The sequence below is a fragment of the Mobula hypostoma genome, chromosome 6, assembly GCF_963921235.1.
Source record: "Mobula hypostoma chromosome 6, sMobHyp1.1, whole genome shotgun sequence".
Classification (NCBI taxonomy): domain Eukaryota; kingdom Metazoa; phylum Chordata; class Chondrichthyes; order Myliobatiformes; family Myliobatidae; genus Mobula; species Mobula hypostoma.
In genome coordinates, this window is record NC_086102.1 from 94,447,901 (window position 1) to 94,471,582 (window position 23,682).

Sequence of the window (23,682 nt, forward strand, 5' to 3'; positions counted from 1 at the left end):
GTACTACATGCAGTGTGTTGTTGGTACTGTACGCAGTGTGCTGTTGGTACTGCATGCAGTGTGCTGTTGGTGCTGTGAGCAGTTTGTTGTTGGTATTGTGTGCAGTGTAATGTTAGTACTGCGTGCACTGGGATGTCGGTACTGTGTGCAGTGTGATGTTGGTACCATGTGCAGTGGGATGTTAGTACTCTGTGCAGTGTCATGTTGGTACTCCGTGCAGTGTGATGTTGGTACTGTGTGTAGTGTGATGTTGGTACTCCGTGCAGTGTGATGTTGGTTCTGTGTGCAGTGCCTCCTGGTACTACGTGCAGTGTCCTGTTGGTACTATGTGCAGTGTGATGTTTGTACTGCATTCAGTGGGATGTTGGTACTGCGTGCAGTGGGAGGTTGGTACTGTGTGCAGTGGGATGTTGGTACTGTGTGTAGTGTGATGTTGGAGCTCCGTGCAGTGTAATGTTGGTTCTGTGTGCAGTGCCTGTTGGTACTAGTGCAGTGTCCTGTTGGTACTGTGTGCAGTGTGATGTTTGTACTGCATTCAGTGGAATGTTGGTACGGCTGTGCAGTGGAATGTTGGTACTGTGTGCAGTGGGATGTTGGTACTGTGTGCAGTGCCCTGTTGGTACTGTGTGCAGTGGGATGTTGGTACTGCGTGCAGTATCCTGTTGGTACTACATGCAGTGTGTTGTTGGTACTGTACGCAGTGTGCTGTTGGTACTGCATGCAGTGTGCTGTTGGTGCTGTGAGCAGTTTGTTGTTGGTATTGTGTGCAGCGTAATGTTAGTACTGCGTGCACTGGGATGTCGGTACTGTGTGCAGTGTGATGTTGGTACCATGTGCAGTGGGATGTTAGTACTCTGTGCAGTGTCATGTTGGTACTCCGTGCAGTGTGATGTTGGTACTGTGTGTAGTGTGATGTTGGTACTCCGTGCAGTGTGATGTTGGTTCTGTGTGCAGTGCCTCCTGGTACTACGTGCAGTGTCCTGTTGGTACTATGTGCAGTGTGATGTTTGTACTGCATTCAGTGGGATGTTGGTACTGCGTGCAGTGGGATGTTGGTACTGTGTGCAGTGGGATGTTGGTACTGTGTGTAGTGTGATGTTGGAACTCCGTGCAGTGTGATGTTGGTTCTGTGTGCAGTGCCTGTTGGTACTACGTGCAGTGTCCTGTTGGTACTATGTGCAGTGTGATGTTTGTACTGCATTCAGTGGAATGTTGGTACTGCGTGCAGTGGGATGCTGGTACTGTGTGCAGTGGGATGTTGGTACTGTGTGTAGTGTGATGCTGGTACTCCGTGCAGTGTGATGTTGGTTCTGTGTGCAGTGCCTGTTGGTACTACGTGCAGTGCCCTGTTGGTACTATGTGCAGTGTGATGTTTGTACTGCATTCAGTGGAATGTTGGTACTGCGTGCAGTGGGATGTTGGTACTGTGTGCAGTGTGATGTTGGTACTGCGTGCAGTGTCCTGTTGGTACTGTGTGCACTGTGATGTCGGTTCTGCCTGCAGTGCCTGTTGGTACTTCGTGCAGTGTCCTGTTGGTACTGTGTGCAGTATGATGTTTGTACTGCATTCAGTGGGATGTTGGTACTGCGTGTTGTGGGATGTTGGTACTGTGTGCAGTGGGATGTTGCTACTGTGTGCAGTGTGCTGTTGGTACTGTGTGCATGTGCTGTTGGTACTCTGTGCAGTGTGCTGTTGGTACTGCGTGCAGTGTGCTGTTGGTACTGTGTGCAGTGTGCTGTTGGTACTGTGTGCAGTGTGCTGTTGGTACTCTGTGCAGTGTGCTGTTGGTACTGCGTGCAGTGTGCTGTTGGTACTGTGTGCAGTTCGCTGTTGGTACTGTGTCAAGTTGGCTGTTGGTACTGCATGCAGTGTGTTGTTGGTACTGTGTGCAGTTTGCTGTTGGTACCGTGTGCAGTGGGATGTTAGTACTCTGTGCAGTGTCCTGTTGTTACTGCATGTAGTGGGATGTTGGTACTGTGTGCAGTGGGATGTTAGTACTCCTTGCAGTGTGATGTTGGTTCTGCGTGCAGTGCCTGTTGGTACTACATGCAGTGTGCTGTTTGTACTGCATTCAGTGTGCTGTTGGTACTGCGTGCAGTGGGATGTTGGTACTGTGTGCAGTGGGATGTTGGTACTGTGTGCAGTGTCCTGTTGGTACTGTGTGCAGTGGGATGTTGGTACTGTGTGCAGTGGGATGTTGGTACTGTGTGCAGTGGGATGTTGCTACTGTGTGCAGTGTGCTGTTGGTACTGTGTGCATGTGCTGTTGGTACTCTGTGCAGTGTGCTGTTGGTACTGCGTGCAGTGTGCTGTTGGTACTGTGTGCAGTGTGCTGTTGGTACTGTGTGCAGTGTGCTGTTGGTACTCTGTGCAGTGTGCTGTTGGTACTGCGTGCAGTGTGCTGTTGGTACTGTGTGCAGTTCGCTGTTGGTACTGTGTCAAGTTGGCTGTTGGTACTGCATGCAGTGTGTTGTTGGTACTGTGTGCAGTTTGCTGTTGGTACCGTGTGCAGTGGGATGTTAGTACTCTGTGCAGTGTCCTGTTGGTACTGCATGTAGTGGGATGTTGGTACTGTGTGCAGTGGGATGTTAGTACTCCTTGCAGTGTGATGTTGGTTCTGCGTGCAGTGCCTGTTGGTACTACATGCAGTGTGCTGTTTGTACTGCATTCAGTGTGCTGTTGGTACTGCGTGCAGTGGGATGTTGGTACTGTGTGCAGTGGGATGTTGGTACTGTGTGCAGTGTCCTGTTGGTACTGTGTGCAGTGGGATGTTGGTACTGTGTGCAGTGGGATGTTGGTACTGTGTGCAGTGGGATGTTGCTACTGTGTGCAGTGTGCTGTTGGTACTGTGTGCATGTGCTGTTGGTACTCTGTGCAGTGTGCTGTTGGTACTGCGTGCAGTGTGCTGTTGGTACTGTGTGCAGTTCGCTGTTGGTACTGTGTCAAGTTGGCTGTTGGTACTGCATGCAGTGTGTTGTTGGTACTGTGTGCAGTTTGCTGTTGGTACCGTGTGCAGTGGGATGTTAGTACTCTGTGCAGTGTCCTGTTGTTACTGCATGTAGTGGGATGTTGGTACTGTGTGCAGTGGGATGTTAGTACTCCTTGCAGTGTGATGTTGGTTCTGCGTGCAGTGCCTGTTGGTACTACATGCAGTGTGCTGTTTGTACTGCATTCAGTGTGCTGTTGGTACTGCGTGCAGTGGGATGTTGGTACTGTGTGCAGTGGGATGTTGGTACTGTGTGCAGTGTCCTGTTGGTACTGTGTGCAGTGGGATGTTGGTACTGTGTGCAGTGGGATGTTGGTACTGTGTGCAGTGTGATGTTACTACTGTGTGCAGTGTCCTGTTGGTACTGTGTGCAGTGGGATGTTGGTACTGTGTGCAGTGGGATGTTGGTACTGTGTGCAGTGTGATGTTGGTACTGTGTGCAGTGTGATGTTGGTACTGTGTGCAGTGTGATGTTGGTACTGTCTGCAGTGTGATGTTCGTTCTGCATGCAGTGTGATGTTGGTACTGCATGCAGTGGCATGTTGGTACTGCATGCAGTGTGATGTTGGTAATGTGTGCAGTGTGCTGTTGGTACTGTGTCAAGTTGGCTGTTGGTACTGCATGCAGTGTGCTGTTGGTACCGTGTGTAGTTTGCTGTTGGTACTGTGTGCAGTGTGATGTTGGTACAGCGTGCAGTGGGATGTTGGTATTGCATACAGTGTGTTATTAGTACTGTGTGCAGTTTGCTGCTGGTACTCTGTCAAGTTGGCTGTTGGTACTGCATGCAGTGTGCTGTTGGTGCTGTGAGCAGTTTGTTGTTGGTATTGTGTGCAGTGTAATGTTGGTACTGCGTGCAGTGGGATGTTGGTACTGTGTGCAGTGTGATGTTGGTACTGCGTGCAGTGTGATGTTGGTAATGCGTGCGGTGTGATGTTGGTTCTGCGTGCAGTGCCTGTTGGTACTACGTGCAGTGTCCTGTTGGTACTATGTGCAGTGTGATGTTTGTACTGCATTCAGTGGGATGTTTGTACTGCGTGCAGTGGGATGTTGGTACTGTGTGCAGTGTGATGTTTGTTGGTACTATGTGCAGTGGGATGTTGGTACTGTGTGCAGTGTGATGTTGGTACTGCATGCAGTATCCTGTTGATACTGCATGCAGTGTGAAGTTGGTACAGTGTGCAGTGTGCTGTTGGTACTGCATGCAGTGTGCTGTTGGTGCTGTGAGCAGTTTGTTGTTGGTATTGTGTGCAGTGTAATGTTAGTGCTGCGTGCACTGGGATGTCGGTACTGTGTGCAGTGTGATGTTGGTACCATGTGCAGTGGGATGTTAGTACTGTGTGCAGTGTGATGTTGGTACTGCATGCAGTGTGATGTTGGTACTGTGTGCAGTGTGATGTTGGTACTGCGTGCAGTGTGATGTTGGTTCTGTGTGCAGTGCCTGTTGGTACTACGTGCAGTGTCCTGTTGGTACTATGTGCAGTGTGATGTTTGTACTGCATTCAGTGGATGTTGGCACTGCGTGCAGTGGGATGCTGGTACTGTGTGCAGTGTGTTGTTGGTACTGTGTGCAGTTTGCTGTTGGTACTGTGTGCAGTGTAATGTTGGTACAGCGTGCAGTGGGATGTTGGTACTGTGTGCAGTGCTGTTGGTACTGTGTGCAGTGTGATGTTGGTACTGTGTGCAGTGTGATGTTGGTTCTGCGTGCAGTGTGATGTTGGTACTGCATGCAGTGTGATGTTGGTACGTGGGATGTTGGTACTGTGTGCAGTGGGATGTTGGTACTGCGTGCAGTGTGATGTTGGTACTGTGTGCAGTGGGATGTTGGTACTGTGTGCAGTGTGATGTTGGTACTGTGTGCAGTGGGATGTTGGTACTGTGTGCAGTGTGATGTTGGTACTGTGTGCAGTGTGATGTTGGTACTGTGTTGCAGTGTGATGTTGGTACTGTGTGCAGTGCCTGTTGGTACTACGTGCAGTGTGATGTTGGTACTGCGTGCAGTGTGATGTTTGTACTGCATTCAGTGGGATGTTTGTACTGCGTGCAGTGGGATGTTGGTACTGTGTGCAGTGTAATGTTGGTACTGCGTGCAGTGGGATGTTGGTACTGCGTGCAGTGTCCTGTTGGTACTGTGTGCAGTGTGATGTTGGTACTGCATTCAGTGGAATGTTGGTACTGCGTGCAGTGTGATGTTGGTACTGCGTGCAGTGTCCTGTTGGTACTGTGTGCACTGTGATGTTGGTTCTGCCTGCAGTGCCTGTTGGTACTACGTGCAGTGTCCTGTTGGTACCATGTGCAGTATGATGTTTGTACTGCATTCAGTGGGATGTTGGTACTGCGTGTTGTGGGATGTTGGTACTGTGTGCAGTGGGATGTTGCTACTGTGTGCAGTGTCTTGTTGGTACTGCGTGCAGTGTCCTGTTGGTACTGTGTGCAGTGGGATGTTGGTACTGTGTGCAGTGTGCTGTTGGTACTGCGTGCAGTGTGCTGTTGGTACAGCGTGCAGTTCGCTGTTGGTACTGTGTGCAGTGTGATGTTGGTACTGCATGCAGTGTGATGTTGGTACTGTGTGCAGTGTGCTGTTGGTACTGTGTGCAGTGTGGTGTTGGTACTCTGTGCAGTGTGCTGTTGGTACTGCGTGCAGTGTGCTATTGGTACAGCGTGCAGTTCGCTGTTGGTACTGTGTCAAGTTGGCTGTTGGTACTGCATGCAGTGTGTTGTTGGTACTGTGTGCAGTTTGCTGTTGGTACTGTGTGCAGTGTAATGTTGGTACAGCGTGCAGTGGGATGTTGGTACTGTGTGCAGTGTGATGTTGGCAATACGTGCAGGGGGATGTTGGTACTGCATGCAGTGGGATGTTGGTACTGTGTGCAGTGGGATGTTGGTACTGTGTGCAGTGTGATGTTGTTACTGCGTGCAGTGTCCTGTTGGTACTACGTGCAGTGTGCTGTTAGTACTGCGTGCATTGTGCTGTTGGTACTGAATGCAGTGGGATGTTGGTACTGTGTGCAGTGGGATGTTGGTACTGTGTGCAATGTGCTGTTGATACTGCGTGCAGTGTGCTGTTAGTACGGCGTGCAGTGTCCTGTTGGTACTGCGTGCAGTTCGCTGTTGGTACTGTGTCAAGTTGGCTGTTGGTACTGCATGCAGTGTGTTGTTGGTACTGTGTGCAGTTTGCTGTTGGTACTGTGTGCAGTGTAATGTTGGTACAGCGTGCAGTGGGATGTTGGTACTGTGTGCAGTGTCCTATTGGTACTGTGTGCAGTGTGATGTTGGTACTGCGTGCAGTGTCCTGTTGGTACTACGTGCAGTGTCCTGTTGGTACTGTGTGCAGTATGATGTTTGTACTGCATTCAGTGGGATGTTGGTACTGCGTGTTGTGGGATGTTGGTACTGTGTGCAGTGAGATGTTGCTACTGTGTGCAGTGTCCTGTTGGTACTGCGTGCAGTGTCCTGTTGGTACTACGTGCAGTGTGCTGTTAGTACTGCGTGCATTGTGCTGTTGGTACTGAATGCAGTGGGATGTTGGTACTGTGTGCAGTGGGATGTTGGTACTGTGTGCAATGTGCTGTTGATACTGCGTGCAGTGTGCTGTTAGTACGGCGTGCAGTGTCCTGTTGGTACTGCGTGCAGTGGGATGTTGGTACTGTGTGCAGTGTGATGTTGGTAATGCGTGCGGTGTGATGTTGGTTCTGCGTGCAGTGCCTGTTGGTACTACATGCAGTGTCCTGTTGGTACTATGTGCAGTGTGATGTTTGTACTGCATTCAGTGGGATGTTGGTACTGCTGTGCAGTGGGATGTTGGTACTGTGTGCAGTGCCCTGTTGGTACTGTGTGCAGTGTGATGTTGGTTCTGTGTGCAGTGCCTGTTGGTACTACGTGCAGTGTCCTGTTGGTACTATGTGCAGTGTGATGTTTGTACTGCATTCAGTGGAATGTTGGTACTGCGTGCAGTGGGATGCTGGTACTGTGTGCAGTGGGATGTTGGTACTGTGTGTAGTGTGATGTTGGTACTCCGTGCAGTGTGATGTTGGTTCTGTGTGCAGTGCCTGTTGGTACTACGTGCAGTGTCCTGTTGGTACTATGTGCAGTGTGATGTTTGTACTGCATTCAGTGGAATGTTGGTACTATGTGCAGTGTGATGTTGGCAATACGTGCAGGGGGATGTTGGTACTGCATGCAGTGGGATGTTGGTACTGTGTGCAGTGGGATGTTGGTACTGTGTGCAGTGTCCTATTGGTATTGTGTGCAGTGTGATGTTGGTACTGCGTGCAGTGTCCTGTTGGTACTACGTGCAGTGTGCTGTTACTACTGCGTGCATTGTGCTGTTGGTACTGAATGCAGTGGGATGTTGGTACTGTGTGCAGTGGGATGTTGGTACTGTGTGCAGTGTGATGTTTGTACTGCATTCAGTGGGATGTTGGTACTGCTGTGCAGTGTCCTGTTGGTACGGCGTCCAGTGTCCTGTTGGTACTGCGTGCAGTGGGATGTTGGTACTGTGTGCAGTGTGATGTTGGTACAGCGTGCAGTGTGATGTTGGTAATGCGTGCGGTGTGATGTTGGTTCTGCGTGCAGTGCCTGTTGGTACTACATGCAGTGTCCTGTTGGTACTATGTGCAGTGTGATGTTTGTACTGCATTCAGTGGGATGTTGGTACTGCTGTGCAGTGGAATGTTGGTACTGTGTGCAGTGGGATGTTGGTACTGTGTGCAGTGCCCTGTTGGTACTGTGTGCAGTGGGATGTTGGTACTGCGTGCAGTGTCCTGTTGGTACTACATGCAGTGTGTTGTTGGTACTGTACGCAGTGTGCTGTTGGTACTGCATGCAGTGTGCTGTTGGTGCTGTGAGCAGTTTGTTGTTGGTATTGTGTGCAGTGTAATGTTAGTACTGCGTGCACTGGGATGTCGGTACTGTGTGCAGTGTGATGTTGGTACTGTGTGCAGTGTGATGTTGGTACTGTGTGCAGTGTGATGTTGGTACTGTGTGCAGTGTGATGTTTGTACTGCATTCAGTGGGATGTTGGTACTGCGTGTTGTGGGATGTTGGTACTGTGTGCAGTGAGATGTTGCTACTGTGTGCAGTGTCCTGTTGGTACTGCGTGCAGTGTCCTGTTGGTACTACGTGCAGTGTGCTGTTAGTACTGCGTGCATTGTGCTGTTGGTACTGAATGCAGTGGGATGTTGGTACTGTGTGCAGTGGGATGTTGGTACTGTGTGCAATGTGCTGTTGATACTGCGTGCAGTGTGCTGTTAGTACGGCGTGCAGTGTCCTGTTGGTACTGCGTGCAGTGGGATGTTGGTACTGTGTGCAGTGTGATGTTGGTAATGCGTGCGGTGTGATGTTGGTTCTGCGTGCAGTGCCTGTTGGTACTACATGCAGTGTCCTGTTGGTACTATGTGCAGTGTGATGTTTGTACTGCATTCAGTGGGATGTTGGTACTGCTGTGCAGTGGGATGTTGGTACTGTGTGCAGTGCCCTGTTGGTACTGTGTGCAGTGTGATGTTGGTTCTGTGTGCAGTGCCTGTTGGTACTACGTGCAGTGTCCTGTTGGTACTATGTGCAGTGTGATGTTTGTACTGCATTCAGTGGGATGTTGGTACTGCGTGCAGTGGGATGTTGGTACTGTGTGCAGTGGGATGTTGGTACTGTGTGCAGTGGGATGTTGGTACTGTGTGCAGTGGGATGTTGGTACTACCTGCAGTGTCCTGCTGGTACTGTGTGCAGTGTGATGTTGGTACTGTGTTCAGTGTGAAATTGGTACAGCGTGCAGTGGGATGTTGGTACTGTGTGCAGTGTTATGTTGGTACAGCGTGCAGTGTGATGTTGGTACTGCGTGCAGTGTGATGTTGGTACTGTGTGCAGTGGGATGTTGGTACTGTGTGCAGTGTCCTGTTGGTACTGTGTGCAGTGTGATGTTGGTACTGCGTGCAGTGTCCTGTTGGTACTGTGTGCAGTGTGATGTTGGTACTGCGTGCAGTGGGATGTTGGTACTGCATGCAGTGGGATGTTGGTACTGTGTGCAGTGGGATGTTGGTACTGTGTGCAGTGTGATGTTGGTACTGTGTGCAGTGTGATGTTGGTTCTGCGTGCAGTGCCTGTTGGTACTACATGCAGTGTCCTGTTGGTACTATGTGCAGTGTGATGTTTGTACTGCATTCAGTGGAATGTTGGTACTGCTGTGCAGTGGGATGTTGGTACTGTGTGCAGTGGGATGTTGGTACTGTGTGCAGTGCCCTGTTGGTACTGTGTGCAGTGGGATGTTGGTACTGCGTGCAGTGTCCTGTTGGTACTACATGCAGTGTGTTGTTGGTACTGTATGCAGTGTGCTGTTGGTACTGCATGCAGTGTGCTGTTGGTGCTGTGAGCAGTTTGTTGTTGGTATTGTGTGCAGTGTAATGTTAGTACTGCGTGCACTGGGATGTCGGTACTGTGTGCAGTGTGATGTTGGTACCATGTGCAGTGGGATGTTGGTACTGCGTGCAGTGGGATGTTGGTACTGTGTGTAGTGTGATGTTGGTACTCCGTGCAGTGTGATGTTGGTTCTGTGTGCAGTGCCTGTTGGTACTACGTGCAGTGTCCTGTTGGTACTATGTGCAGTGTGATGTTTGTACTGCATTCAGTGGGATGTTGGTACTGCGTGCAGTGGGATGTTGGTACTGTGTGCAGTGGGATGTTGGTACTGTGTGCAGTGTCCTGTTGGTACTGCGTGCAGTGTCCTGTTGGTACTACGTGCAGTGTGCTGTTAGTACTGCGTGCATTGTGCTGTTGGTACTGAATGCAGTGGGATGTTGGTACTGTGTGCAGTGGGATGTTGGTACTGTGTGCAATGTGCTGTTGATACTGCGTGCAGTGTGCTGTTAGTACGGCGTGCAGTGTCCTGTTGGTACTGCGTGCAGTGGGATGTTGGTACTGTGTGCAGTGTGATGTTGGTACTCCGTGCGGTGTGATGTTGGTTCTGCGTGCAGTGCCTGTTGGTACTACGTGCAGTGTCCTGTTGGTACTATGTGCAGTGTGATGTTTGTACTGCATTCAGTGGGATGTTTGTACTGCGTGCAGTGGGATGTTGGTACTGTGTGCAGTGGGATGTTGGTACTGTGTGCAGTGTGATGTTGGTACTCCGTGCAGTGTGATGTTGGTTCTGTGTGCAGTGCCTGTTGGTACTACGTGCAGTGTCCTGTTGGTACTATGTGCAGTGTGATGTTTGTACTGCATTCAGTGGAATGTTGGTACTGCGTGCAGTGTGATGTTGGTACTGTGTGCAGTGGGATGTTGGTACTGTGTGCAGTGTGATGTTGGTACTGTGTGCAGTGTGATGTTGGTACTGTGTGCAGTGTGATGTTGGTACTGTGTGCAGTGTGATGTTGGTACTGTGTGCAGTGTGATGTTGGTACTGCGTGCAGTGTGATGTTGGTTCTGCGTGCAGTGGGATGTTGGTACTGTCTGCAGTGTGATGTTCGTTCTGCATGCAGTGGGATGTTGGTACTGTGTGCAGTGGGATGTTGGTACTGTGTGCAGTGTGATGTTGGCAATGCATGCGGTGTGATGTTGGTAATGCGTGCAGTGCCTGTTGGTACTGCGTGCAGTGTCCTGTTGGTACTGTGTGCAGTGTGATGTTGGTACTGCATGCAGTGGGATGTTGGTACTGTGTGCAGTGGGATGTTGGTACTGTGTGCAGTGTGATGTTGGTACTGTGTGCAGTGTCCTGTTGGTACTGTGTGCAGTGTGATGTTGGTACTGCGTGCAGTGTCCTGTTGGTACTGCGTGCAGTGTGATGTTGGTACTGTGTGCAGTGTGATGTTGGTACTGCATGCAGTGTCCTGTTGGTACTGTGTGCAGTGTGATGTTGGTACTGTGTGCAGTGTGATGTTGGTACTGTGTGCAGTGTGATGTTGGTACTGTGTGCAGTGTGATGTTGGTACTGTGTTCAGTGTGATGTTGGTACTGTGTGCAGTGTGATGTTGGTACTGCGTGCAGTGTGATGTTGGTACTGTGTGCAGTGTGATGTTGGTACTGCGTGCAGTGTGATGTTGGTACTGTCTGCAGTGTGATGTTGGTACTGTGTGCAGTGTCCTGTTGGTACTATGTGCAGTGTGATGTTGGTACTGTGTGCAGTGGGATGTTGGTACTGCGTGCAGTGGGATGTTGGTACTGTGTGCAGTGGGATGTTGGTACTGCATGCAGTGGGATGTTGGTACTCCGTGCAGTGTGATGTTGGTTCTGTGTGCAGTGCCTGTTGGTACTACGTGCAGTGTCCTGTTGGTACTATGTGCAGTGTGATGTTTGTACTGCATTCAGTGGGATGTTGGTACTGTGTGCAGTGGTTTGTTGGTACTCTGTGCAGTGGGATGTTGGTACTGTGTGCAGTGTGATGTTGGTACTGCGTGCAGTGGGATGTTGGTACTGTGTGCAGTGTGATGTTGGTACTGTGTGCAGTGTGATGTTGGTACTGTGTGCAGTGTGATGTTGGTACTGCGTGCAGTGTCCTGTTGGTACTACGTGCAGTGTGCTGTTACTACTGCGTGCATTGTGCTGTTGGTACTGAATGCAGTGGGATGTTGGTACTGTGTGCAGTGGGATGTTGGTACTGTGTGCAATGTGCTGTTGATACTGCGTGCAGTGTGCTGTTGGTACGGCGTGCAGTGTCCTGTTGGTACTGCGTGCAGTGGGATGTTGGTACTGTGTGCAGTGTGATGTTGGTACAGTGTGCAGTGTGATGTTGGTAATGCATGCGGTGTGATGTTGGTTCTGCGTGCAGTGCCTGTTGGTACTACATGCAGTGTCCTGTTGGTACTGTGTGCAGTGTGATGTTTGTACTGCATTCAGTGGGATGTTGGTACTGCTGTGCAGTGGAATGTTGGTACTGTGTGCAGTGGGATGTTGGTACTGTGTGCAGTGCCCTGTTGGTACTGTGTGCAGTGGGATGTTGGTACTGCGTGCAGTGTCCTGTTGGTACTACATGCAGTGTGTTGTTGGTACTGTACGCAGTGTGCTGTTGGTACTGCATGCAGTGTGCTGTTGGTGCTGTGAGCAGTTTGTTGTTGGTATTGTGTGCAGTGTAATGTTAGTACTGCGTGCACTGGGATGTCGGTACTGTGTGCAGTGTGATGTTGGTACCATGTGCAGTGGGATGTTAGTACTCTGTGCAGTGTCATGTTGGTACTCCGTGCAGTGTGATGTTGGTACTGTGTGTAGTGTGATGTTGGTACTCCGTGCAGTGTGATGTTGGTTCTGTGTGCAGTGCCTGTTGGTACTACGTGCAGTGTCCTGTTGGTACTATGTGCAGTGTGATGTTTGTACTGCATTCAGTGGGATGTTGGTACTGCGTGCAGTGGGATGTTGGTACTGTGTGCAGTGGGATGTTGGTACTGTGTGTAGTGTGATGTTGGTACTCCGTGCAGTGTGATGTTGGTTCTGTGTGCAGTGCCTGTTGGTACTACGTGCAGTGTCCTGTTGGTACTATGTGCAGTGTGATGTTTGTACTGCATTCAGTGGAATGTTGGTACTATGTGCAGTGTGATGTTGGCAATATGGTGCAGGGGGATGTTGGTACTGCATGCAGTGGGATGTTGGTACTGTGTGCAGTGCCCTGTTGGTACTGTGTGCAGTGCCCTGTTGGTACTGTGTGCAGTGTGATGTTGGTTCTGTGTGCAGTGCCTGTTGGTACTACGTGCAGTGTCCTGTTGGTACTATGTGCAGTGTGATGTTTGTACTGCATTCAGTGGAATGTTGGTACTGCGTGCAGTGGGATGCTGGTACTGTGTGCAGTGGGATGTTGGTACTGTGTGTAGTGTGATGTTGGTACTCCGTGCAGTGTGATGTTGGTTCTGTGTGCAGTGCCTGTTGGTACTACGTGCAGTGTCCTGTTGGTACTATGTGCAGTGTGATGTTTGTACTGCATTCAGTGGAATGTTGGTACTATGTGCAGTGTGATGTTGGCAATACGTGCAGGGGGATGTTGGTACTGCATGCAGTGGGATGTTGGTACTGTGTGCAGTGGGATGTTGGTACTGTGTGCAGTGTCCTATTGGTATTGTGTGCAGTGTGATGTTGGTACTGCGTGCAGTGTCCTGTTGGTACTACGTGCAGTGTGCTGTTACTACTGCGTGCATTGTGCTGTTGGTACTGAATGCAGTGGGATGTTGGTACTGTGTGCAGTGGGATGTTGGTACTGTGTGCAGTGTGATGTTGGCAATGCATGCGGTGTGATGTTGGTTCTGCGTGCAGTGCCTGTTGGTACTACATGCAGTGTCCTGTTGGTACTGTGTGCAGTGTGATGTTGGTACTGCGTGCAGTGGGATGTTGGTACTGTGTGCAGTGTGATGTTGGTACTGTGTGCAGTGGGATGTTGGTACTGTGTGCAGTGTCCTGTTGGTACTGCGTGCAGTGGGATGTTGGTACTGCGTGCAGTATCCTGTTGATACTGCATGCAGTGTGAGGTTGGTACAGCGTGCAGTGTGCTGTTGGTACTGCATGCAGTGTGCTGTTGGTACTGTGTGCAGTGGGATGTTGGTACTGTGTGCAGTGTGATGTTGGTACTGCGTGCAGTGGGATGTTGGTACTGTGTGCAGTGTGATGTTGGTACTGTGTGCAGTGGGATGTTGGTACTCTGTGCAGTGTGATGTTGGTACTGCGTGCAGTGTGATGTTGGTACTGTGTGCAGTGTGATGTTGGTACTCCGTGCAGTGTGATGTTGGTTCTGTGTGCAGTGCCTGTTGGTACTACGTGCAGTGTCCTGTTGGTACTATGTGCAGTGTGATGTTTGTACTGCATTCAGTGGGATGTTGGTACTGCGTGCAGTGGGATGCTGGTACTGTGTGCAGTGGGATGTTGGTACTGTGTGTAGTGTGATGTTGGTACTCCGTGCAGTGTGATGTTGGTTCTGTGTGCAGTGCCTGTTGGTACTACGTGCAGTGTCCTGTTGGTACTATGTGCAGTGTGATGTTTGTACTGCATTCAGTGGGATGTTGGTACTGTGTGCAGTGTGATGTTGGTACTACGTGCAGTGTCCTGTTGGTACTGCATGCAGTGGGATGTTGGTACTGTGTGCAGTGGGATGTTGGTACTGTGTGCAGTGTCCTATTGGTATTGTGTGCAGTGTGATGTTGGTACTGCGTGCAGTGTCCTGTTGGTACTACGTGCAGTGTGCTGTTAGTACTGCGTGCATTGTGCTGTTGGTACTGAATGCAGTGGGATGTTGGTACTGTGTGCAGTGGGATGTTGGTACTGTGTGCAATGTGCTGTTGATACTGCGTGCAGTGTGCTGTTAGTACGGCGTGCAGTGTCCTGTTGGTACTGCGTGCAGTGGGATGTTGGTACTGTGTGCAGTGTGATGTTGGTACTGCGTGCAGTGTGATGTTGGTACTGCGTGCAGTGTGATGTTGGTTCTGCGTGCAGTGCCTGTTGGCACTAAGTACAGTGTGTTGTTGGTACTGTGTGCAGTGTGATGTTTGTACTGCATTCAGTGGGATGTTGGTACTGCTGTGCAGTGGGATGTTGGTACTGTGTGCAGTGGGATGTTGGTACTGTGTGCAGTGCCCTGTTGGTACTGTGTGCAGTGGGATGTTGGTACTGCGTGCAGTGTCCTGTTGGTACTACATGCAGTGTGTTGTTGGTACTGTATGCAGTGTGCTGTTGGTACTGCATGCAGTGTGCTGTTGGTGCTGTGAGCAGTTTGTTGTTGGTATTGTGTGCAGTGTAATGTTAGTACTGCGTGCAGTGGGATGTCGGTACTGTGTGCAGTGTGATGTTGGTACCATGTGCAGTGGGATGTTAGTACTCTGTGCAGTGTCATGTTGGTACTCCGTGCAGTGTGATGTTGGTACTGTGTGTAGTGTGATGTTGGTACTCCGTGCAGTGTGATGTTGGTTCTGTGTGCAGTGCCTCCTGGTACTACGTGCAGTGTCCTGTTGGTACTATGTGCAGTGTCCTGTTGGTACGATGTGCAGTGTGATGTTTGTACTGCATTCAGTGGAATGTTGGTACTGCGTGCAGTGGGATGCTGGTACTGTGTGCAGTGGGATGTTGGTACTGTGTGTAGTGTGATGTTGGTACTCCGTGCAGTGTGATGTTGGTTCTGTGTGCAGTGCCTGTTGGTACTACGTGCAGTGCTCTGTTGGTACTATGTGCAGTGTGATGTTTGTACTGCATTCAGTGGAATGTTGGTACTGCGTGCAGTGGGATGTTGGTACTGTGTGCAGTGTGATGTTGGTACTGCGTGCAGTGTCCTGTTGGTACTGTGTGCACTGTGATGTCGGTTCTGCCTGCAGTGCCTGTTGGTACTACGTGCAGTGTCCTGTTGGTACTGTGTGCAGTGGGATGTTGGTACTGTGTGCAGTGTGCTGTTGGTACTGTGTGCAGTGTGCTGTTGGTAGTCTGTGCAGTGTGCTGTTGGTACTGCCTGCAGTGTGCTGTTGGTACTGCCTGCAGTTCGCTGTTGGTACTGTGTCAAGTTGGCTGTTGGTACTGCATGCAGTGTGTTGTTGGTACTGTGTGCAGTTTGCAGTTGGTACTGTGTGCCGTGTAATGTTGGTACTGCGTGCAGTGGGATGTTGGTACTGTCTGCAGTGTGATGTTGGTACTGTGTGCAGTGTGATGTTGGTACTGCGTGCAGTGTCCTGTTGGTACTACGTGCAGTGTCCTGTTGGTACTGCCTGCAGTGTGCTGTTGGTACTGCCTGCAGTTCGCTGTTGGTACTGTGTCACGTTGGCTGTTGGTACTGCATGCAGTGTGTTGTTGGTACTGTGTGCAGTTTGCAGTTGGTACTGTGTGCAGTGTAATGTTGGTACAGCATGCAGTGGGATGTTGGTACTGTCTGCAGTGGGATGTTGGTACTGTGTGCAGTGTGATGTTGGTACTGCGTGCAGTGTCCTGTTGGTACTACGTGCAGTGTCCTGTTGGTACTGTGTGCAGTATGATGTTTGTACTGCATTCAGTGGGATGTTGGTACTGCGTGTTTGTGGGATGTTGGTACTGTGTGCAGTGTGATGTTGGTACTGTGTGCAGTGTCCTGTTGGTACTGCGTGCAGTGTCCTGTTGGTACTGTGTGCAGTGTGATGTTGGTACAGCGTGCAGTGGGATGTTGGTACTGTGTGCAGTGTGATGTTGGTACTGTGTGCAGTGTCCTATTGGTACTGTGTGCAGTGTGATGTTGGTACTGCGTGCAGTGTCCTGTTGGTACTACGTGCAGTGTCCTGTTGGTACTGTGTGCAGTGTGATGTTGGTACTGTGTGCAGTGAGATGTTGCTACTCTGTGCAGTGTCCTGTTGGTACTGCGTGCAGTGTCCTGTTGGTACTGCATTCAGTGGAATGTTGGTACTGCGTGCAGTGGGATGTTGGTACTGTGTGCAGTGTGATGTTGGTACTGCGTGCAATGTCCTGTTGGTACTGTGTGCACTGTGATGTCGGTTCTGCCTGCAGTGCCTGTTGCTACTACGTGCAGTGTCCTGTTGGTACTGTGTGCAGTGGGATGTTGGTACTGTGTGCAGTGTGCTGTTGGTACTGTGTGCAGTGTGCTGTTGGTACTGTGTGCAGTGTGATGTTGGTACTGCGTGCAGTGTGATGTTGGTACTGTGTGCAGTTCGCTGTTGGTACTGTGTCAAGTTGGCTGTTGGTACTGCATGCAGTGTGTTGTTGGTACTGTGTGCAGTTTGCAGTTGGTACTGTGTGCAGTGTAATGTTGGTACAGCGTGCAGTGGGATGTTGGTACTGTGTGCAGTGGGATGTTGGTACTGTGTGCAGTGTCCTATTGGTACTGTGTGCAGTGTGATGTTGGTACTGCGTGCAGTGTCCTGTTGGTACTACGTGCAGTGTCCTGTTGGTACTGTGTGCAGTATGATGTTTGTACTGCATTCAGTGGGATGTTGGTACTGCGTGTTGTGGGATGTTGGTACTGTGTGCAGTGAGATGTTGCTACTCTGTGCAGTGTCCTGTTGGTACTGCGTGCAGTGTCCAGTTGGTACTGAATGCAGTGGGATGTTGGTACTGTGTGCAATGTGCTGTTGATACTGCGTGCAGTGTGCTGTTGGTACTGCGTGCAGTGTCCTGTTGGTACTGCGTGCAGTGGGATGTTGGTACTGTGTGCAGTGTGATGTTGGTAATGCGTGCGGTGTGATGTTGGTTCTGCGTGCAGTGCCTGTTGGTACTACATGCAGTGTCCTGTTGGTACTATGTGCAGTGTGCTATTGGTACTGCGTAAAGTTCGCTGTTGGTACTGTGTCAAGTTGGCTGTTGGTACTGCATGCAGTGTGTTGTTGGTACTGTGTGCAGTTTGCTGTTGGTACTGTGTGCAGTGTAATGTTGGTACTGCGTGCAGTGGGATGTTGGTACTGTGTGCAGTGTGATGTTGGCAATCTGTGCAGGGGGATGTTGGTACTGCATGCAGTAGGATGTTGGTACTGTGTGCAGTGGGATGTTGGTACTGTGTACAGTGTCCTATTGGTACTGTGTGCAGTGTGATGTTGGTACTGCGTGCAGTGTACTGTTGGTACTATGTGCAGTGTGCTGTTAGTACTGCGTGCATTGTGCTGTTGGTACTGAATGCAGTGGGATGTTGGTACTGTGTGCAGTGGGATGTTGGTACTGTGTGCAGTGTGATGTTGGTACTGCGTGCAGTGTGCTGTTGGTACTGCGTGCAGTGTCCTGTTGGTACTGCGTGCAGTTCGCTGTTGGTACTGTGTGCAGTGTGGCTGTTGGTACTGCATGCAGTGTGATGTTGGTACTGTGTGCAGTGTGCTGTTGGTACTGTGTGCAGTGTGATGTTGGTACTGCGTGCAGTGTGATGTTGGTACTGTGTGCAGTGTGATGTTGGTACTGTGTGCAGTGTGATGTTGGTACTGTGTGCAGTGTGATGTTGGTACTGCGTGCAGTGTCCTGTTGGTACTACGTGCAGTGTCCTGCTGGTACTGTGTGCAGTGTGATGTTGGTACTGCGTGCAGTGGGATGTTGGTACTGCGTGTTGTGGGATGTTGGTACTGTCTGCAGTGAGATGTTGCTACTGTGTGCAGTGTCCTGTTGGTACTGCATGCAGTGTCCTGTTGGTACTACGTGCAGTGTGCTGTTGGTACTGCGTGCAGTGTGATGTTGGTACTGTGTGCAGTGGGATGTTGGTACTGTGTGCAGTGGGATGTTGGTACTGTCTGCAGTGTGATGTTCGTTCTGCATGCAGTGGGATGTTGGTACTGCATGCAGTGTCCTGTTGGTACTGCGTGCAGTGGGATGTTGGTACTGTGTGCAGTGTGATGTTGGTACTCCGTGCAGTGTGATGTTGGTTCTGCGTGCAGTGCCTGTTGGTACTACGTGCAGTGTCCTGTTGGTACTATGTGCAGTGTGATGTTTGTACTGCATTCAGTGGGATGTTGGTACTGCTGTGCAGTGGGATGTTGGTACTGTGTGCAGTGGGATGTTGGTACTGTGTGCAGTGCCCTGTTGGTACTGTGTGCAGTGGGATGTTGGTACTGCGTGCAGTGTCCTGTTGGTACTACATGCAGTGTGTTGTTGGTACTGTACGCAGTGTGCTGTTGGTACTGCATGCAGTGTGCTGTTGGTGCTGTGAGCAGTTTGTTGTTGGTATTGTGTGCAGTGTAATGTTGGTACTGCGTGCAGTGGGATGTCGGTACTGTGTGCAGTGTGATGTTGGTACCATGTGCAGTGGGATGTTAGTACTCTGTGCAGTGTCATGTTGGTACTCCGTGCAGTGTGATGTTGGTACTGTGTGTAGTGTGATGTTGGTACTCCGTGCAGTGTGATGTTGGTTCTGTGTGCAGTGCCTCCTGGTACTACGTGCAGTGTCCTGTTGGTACTATGTGCAGTGTCCTGTTGGTACTATGTGCAGTGTGATGTTTGTACTGCATTCAGTGGAATGTTGGTACTGCGTGCAGTGGGATGCTGGTACTGTGTGCAGTGGGATGTTGGTACTGTGTGTAGTGTGATGTTGGTACTCCGTGCAGTGTGATGCTGGTTCTGTGTGCAGTGCCTGTTGGTACTACGTGCAGTGTCCTGTTGGTACTATGTGCAGTGTGATGTTTGTACTGCATTCAGTGGAATGTTGGTACTGCGTGCAGTGGGATGTTGGTACTGTGTGCAGTGTGATGTTGGTACTGCGTGCAGTGTCCTGTTGGTACTGTGTGCAGTGTGATGTCGGTTCTGCCTGCAGTGCCTGTTGGTACTACGTGCAGTGTCCTGTTGGTACTGTGTGCAGTGGGATGTTGGTACTGTGTGCAGTGTGCTGTTGGTACTGTGTGCAGTGTGCTGTTGGTAGTCTGTGCAGTGTGCTGTTGGTACTGCCTGCAGTGTGCTGTTGGTACTGCGTGCAGTTCGCTGTTGGTACTGTGTGCAGTTGGATGTTGGTACTGCATGCAGTGTGATGTTGGTACTGTGTGCAGTGTGATGTTGGTACTGTGTGCAGTGTAATGTTGGTACAGCGTGCAGTGGGATGTTGGTACTGTGTGCAGTGGGATGTTGGTACTGTGTGCAGTGTGATGTTGGTACTGCGTGCAGTGTCCTGTTGGTACTACGTGCAGTGTCCTGTTGGTACTGTGTGCAGTATGATGTTTGTACTGCATTCAGTGGGATGTTGGTACTGCGTGTTGTGGGATGTTGGTACTGTGTGCAGTGAGATGTTGCTACTCTGTGCAGTGTCCTGTTGGTACTGCGTGCAGTGTCCTGTTGGTACTGCATTCAGTGGAATGTTGGTACTGCGTGCAGTGGGATGTTGGTACTGTGTGCAGTGTGATGTTGGTACTGTGTGCAGTGCCCTGTTGGTACTGTGTGCAGTGTGATGTTGGTTCTGCGTGCAGTGCCTGTTGGTACTACGTGCAGTGTCCTGTTGGTACTGTGTGCAGTGTGATGTTGGTACTGTGTGCAGTGTGATGTTGGTACTGTGTGCAGTGTGATGTTGGTACTGTGTGCAGTGTGATGTTGGTACTGCGTGCAGTGTGATGTTGGTACTGCGTGCAGTGTGATGTTGGTACTGTGTGCAGTGTGCTGTTGGTACTGCATGCAGTGTGATGTTGGTACTGTGTGCAGTGTGATGTTGGTACTGTGTGCAGTGTGATGTTGGTACTGCGTGCAGTGTGATGTTGGTACTGTGTGCAGTGTGATGTTGGTACTGTGTGCAGTGTGATGTTGGTACTGTGTGCAGTGTGATGTTGGTACTGCGTGCAGTGCCTGTTGGTACTACGTGCAGTGTCCTGTTGGTACTGTGTGCAGTGTGATGTTTGTACTGCATTCAGTGGGATGTTGGTACTGCGTGCAGTGGGATGTTGGTACTGTGTGCAGTGTGATGTTGGTACTGTGTGCAGTGTCCTGTTGGTACTGCGTGCAGTGTGATGTTGGTACTGTGTGCAGTGGGATGTTGGTACTGTGTGCAGTGTGATGTTGGTACTGCATGCAGTGTGATGTTGGTACTGCATGCAGTGTCCTGTTGGTACTGCGTGCAGTGGGATGTTGGTACTGTGTGCAGTGTGATGTTGGTACTGCGTGCAGTGTGATGTTGGTTCTGCGTGCAGTGCCTGTTGGTACTACATGCAGTGTCCTGTTGGTACTATGTGCAGTGTGATGTTGGTACTGCGTGCAGTTCGCTGTTGGTACTGTGTCAAGTTGGCTGTTGGTACTGCATGCAGTGTGTTGTTGGTACTGTGTGCAGTTTGCTGTTGGTACTGTGTGCAGTGTAATGTTGGTACTGCGTGCAGTGTGATGTTGGTACTGTGTGCAGTGTGATGTTGGTACTGTGTGCAGTGTAATGTTGGTACTGCATGCAGTGGGATGTTGGTACTGTGTGCAGTGGGATGTTGGTACTGTGTGCAGTGTCCTATTGGTACTGTGTGCAGTGTGATGTTGGTACTGCGTGCAGTGTCCTGTTGGTACTGCATGCAGTGTGCTGTTGGTACTGCGTGCAGTGTGCTGTTGGTACTGAATGCAGTGGGATGTTGGTACTGTGTGCAGTGGGATGTTGGTACTGTGTGCAATGTGCTGTTGATACTGCGTGCAGTGTGCTGTTATTACGGCGTGCAGTGTCCTGTTGGTACTGCGTGCAGTTCGCTGTTGGTACTGTGTCAAGTTGGCTGTTGGTACTGCATGCAGTGTGTTGTTGGTACTGTGTGCAGTTTGCTGTTGGTACTGTGTGCAGTGTAATGTTGGTACAGCGTGCAGTGGGATGTTGGTACTGTGTGCAGTGGGATGTTGGTACTGTGTGCAGTGTCCTATTGGTACTGTGTGCAGTGTGATGTTGGTACTGCGTGCAGTGTCCTGTTGGTACTACGTGCAGTGTCCTGTTGGTACTGTGTGCAGTGTGATGTTGGTACTGCATTCAGTGGGATGTTGGTACTGCGTGTTGTGGGATGTTGGTACTGTGTGCAGTGAGATGTTGCTACTGTGTGCAGTGTCCTGTTGGTACTGCGTGCAGTGTCCTGTTGGTACTGCGTGCAGTGTGCTGTTGGTACTGTGTGCAGTGTGCTGTTGGTACTGAATGCAGTGGGATGTTGGTACTGCGTGCAGTGGGATGTTGGTACTGTGTGCAGTGTGATGTTGGTACTGCGTGCGGTGTGATGTTGGTTCTGCGTGCAGTGCCTGTTGGTACTACATGCAGTGTCCTGTTGGTACTATGTGCAGTGTGATGTTTGTACTGCATTCAGTGGGATGTTGGTACTGCTGTGCAGTGGGATGTTGGTACTGTGTGCAGTGGGATGTTGGTACTGTGTGCAGTGCCCTGTTGGTACTGTGTGCAGTGTGATGTTGGTTCTGTGTGCAGTGCCTGTTGGTACTACGTGCAGTGTCCTGTTGGTACTATGTGCAGTGTGATGTTTGTACTGCATTCAGTGGGATGTTGGTACTGCGTGCAGTGGGATGTTGGTACTGTGTGCAGTGTGATGTTGGTACTCCGTGCAGTGTGATGTTGGTTCTGTGTGCAGTGCCTGTTGGTACTACGTGCAGTGTCCTGTTGGTACTATGTGCAGTGTGATGTTTGTACTGCATTCAGTGGAATGTTGGTACTGCGTGCAGTGGGATGTTGGTACTGTGTGCAGTGTGATGTTGGTACTGCGTGCAGTGTCCTGTTGGTACTGTGTGCACTGTGATGTTGGTTCTGCCTGCAGTGCCTGTTGGTACTACGTGCAGTGTCCTGTTGGTACTGCGTGCAGTGTCCTGTTGGTACTGTGTGCAGTGGGATGTTGGTACTGTGTGCAGTGTGTTGTTGGTACTGTGTGCAGTTTGCTGTTGGTACTATGTGCAGTGTAATGTCGGTACAGCGTGCAGTGGGATGTTGGTACTGTGTGCAGTGTGATGTTGGCAATACGTGCAGGGGGCTGTTGGTACTGCATGCAGTGGGATGTTGGTACTGTGTGCAGTGAGATATTGGTACTGTGTGCAGTGTCCTATTGGTACTGTGTGCAGTGTGATGTTGGTACTGCGTGCAGTGTCCTGTTGGTACTACGTGCAGTGTGCTGTTAGTACTGCGTGCATTGTGCTGTTGGTACTGAATGCAGTGGGATGTTGGTACTGTGTGCAGTGGGATGTTGGTACTGTGTGCAATGTGCTGTTGATACTGCGTGCAGTGTGCTGTTGGTACTGCGTGCAGTGTCCTGTTGGTACTGCGTGCAGTGGGATGTTGGTACTGTGTGCAGTGTGATGTTGGTACTGCGTGCAGTGTGATGTTGGTACTGCGTGCAGTGTGATGTTGGTTCTGCGTGCAGTGCCTGTTGGTACTACATGCAGTGTCCTGTTGGTACTATGTGCAGTGTGATGTTTGTACTGCATTCAGTGGGATGTTGGTACTGCTGTGCAGTGGGATGTTGGTACTGTGTGCAGTGGGATGTTGGTACTGTGTGCAGTGCCCTGTTGGTACTGTGTGCAGTGTGATGTTGGTACTGCGTGCAGTGTCCTGTTGATACTACATGCAGTGTGTTGTTGGTACTGTACACAGCGTGCTGTTGGTGCTGTGAGCATTTTGTTGTTGGTATTGTGTGCAGTGTAATGTTAGTACTGCGTGCAGTGGGATGTTGGTACTGTGTGCAGTGGGATGTTGGTACTATGTGCAGTGGGATGTTGGTACTCTGTGCAGTGTGATGTTGGTACTCCGTGCAGTGTGATGTTGGTACTGTGTGCAGTGTGATGTTGGTACTCCGTGCAGTGTGATGTTGGTTCTGTGTGCAGTGCCTGTTGGTACTACGTGCAGTGTCCTGTTGGTACTATGTGCAGTGTGATGTTTGTACTGCATTCAGTGGGATGTTTGTACTGCGTGCAGTGGGATGTTGGTACTGTGTGCAGTGGTTTGTTGGTACTATGTGCAGTGGGATGTTGGTACTGTGTGCAGTGTGATGTTGGTTCTGTGTGCAGTGCCTGTTGGTACTACGTGCAGTGTCCTGTTGGTACTGTGTGCAGTGTGATGTTGGTACTGCATGCAGTGGGATGTTGGTACTGTGTGCAGTGGGATGTTGGTACTGTGTGCAGTGTGATGTTGGTACTGCATGCAGTGTGATGTTGGTACTGCGTGCAGTGTCCTGTTGGTACTGCGTGCAGTGGGATGTTGGTACTGTGTGCAGTGTGATGTTGGTACTGCATGCAGTGGGATGTTGGTACTGCATGCAGTCGGATGTTGGTACTGTGTGCAGTGGGATGTTGGTACTGTCTGCAGTGTGATGTTGGTACTGTGTGCAGTGTGATGTTGGTACTGCGTGCAGTGTCCTGTTGGTACTACGTGCAGTGTGC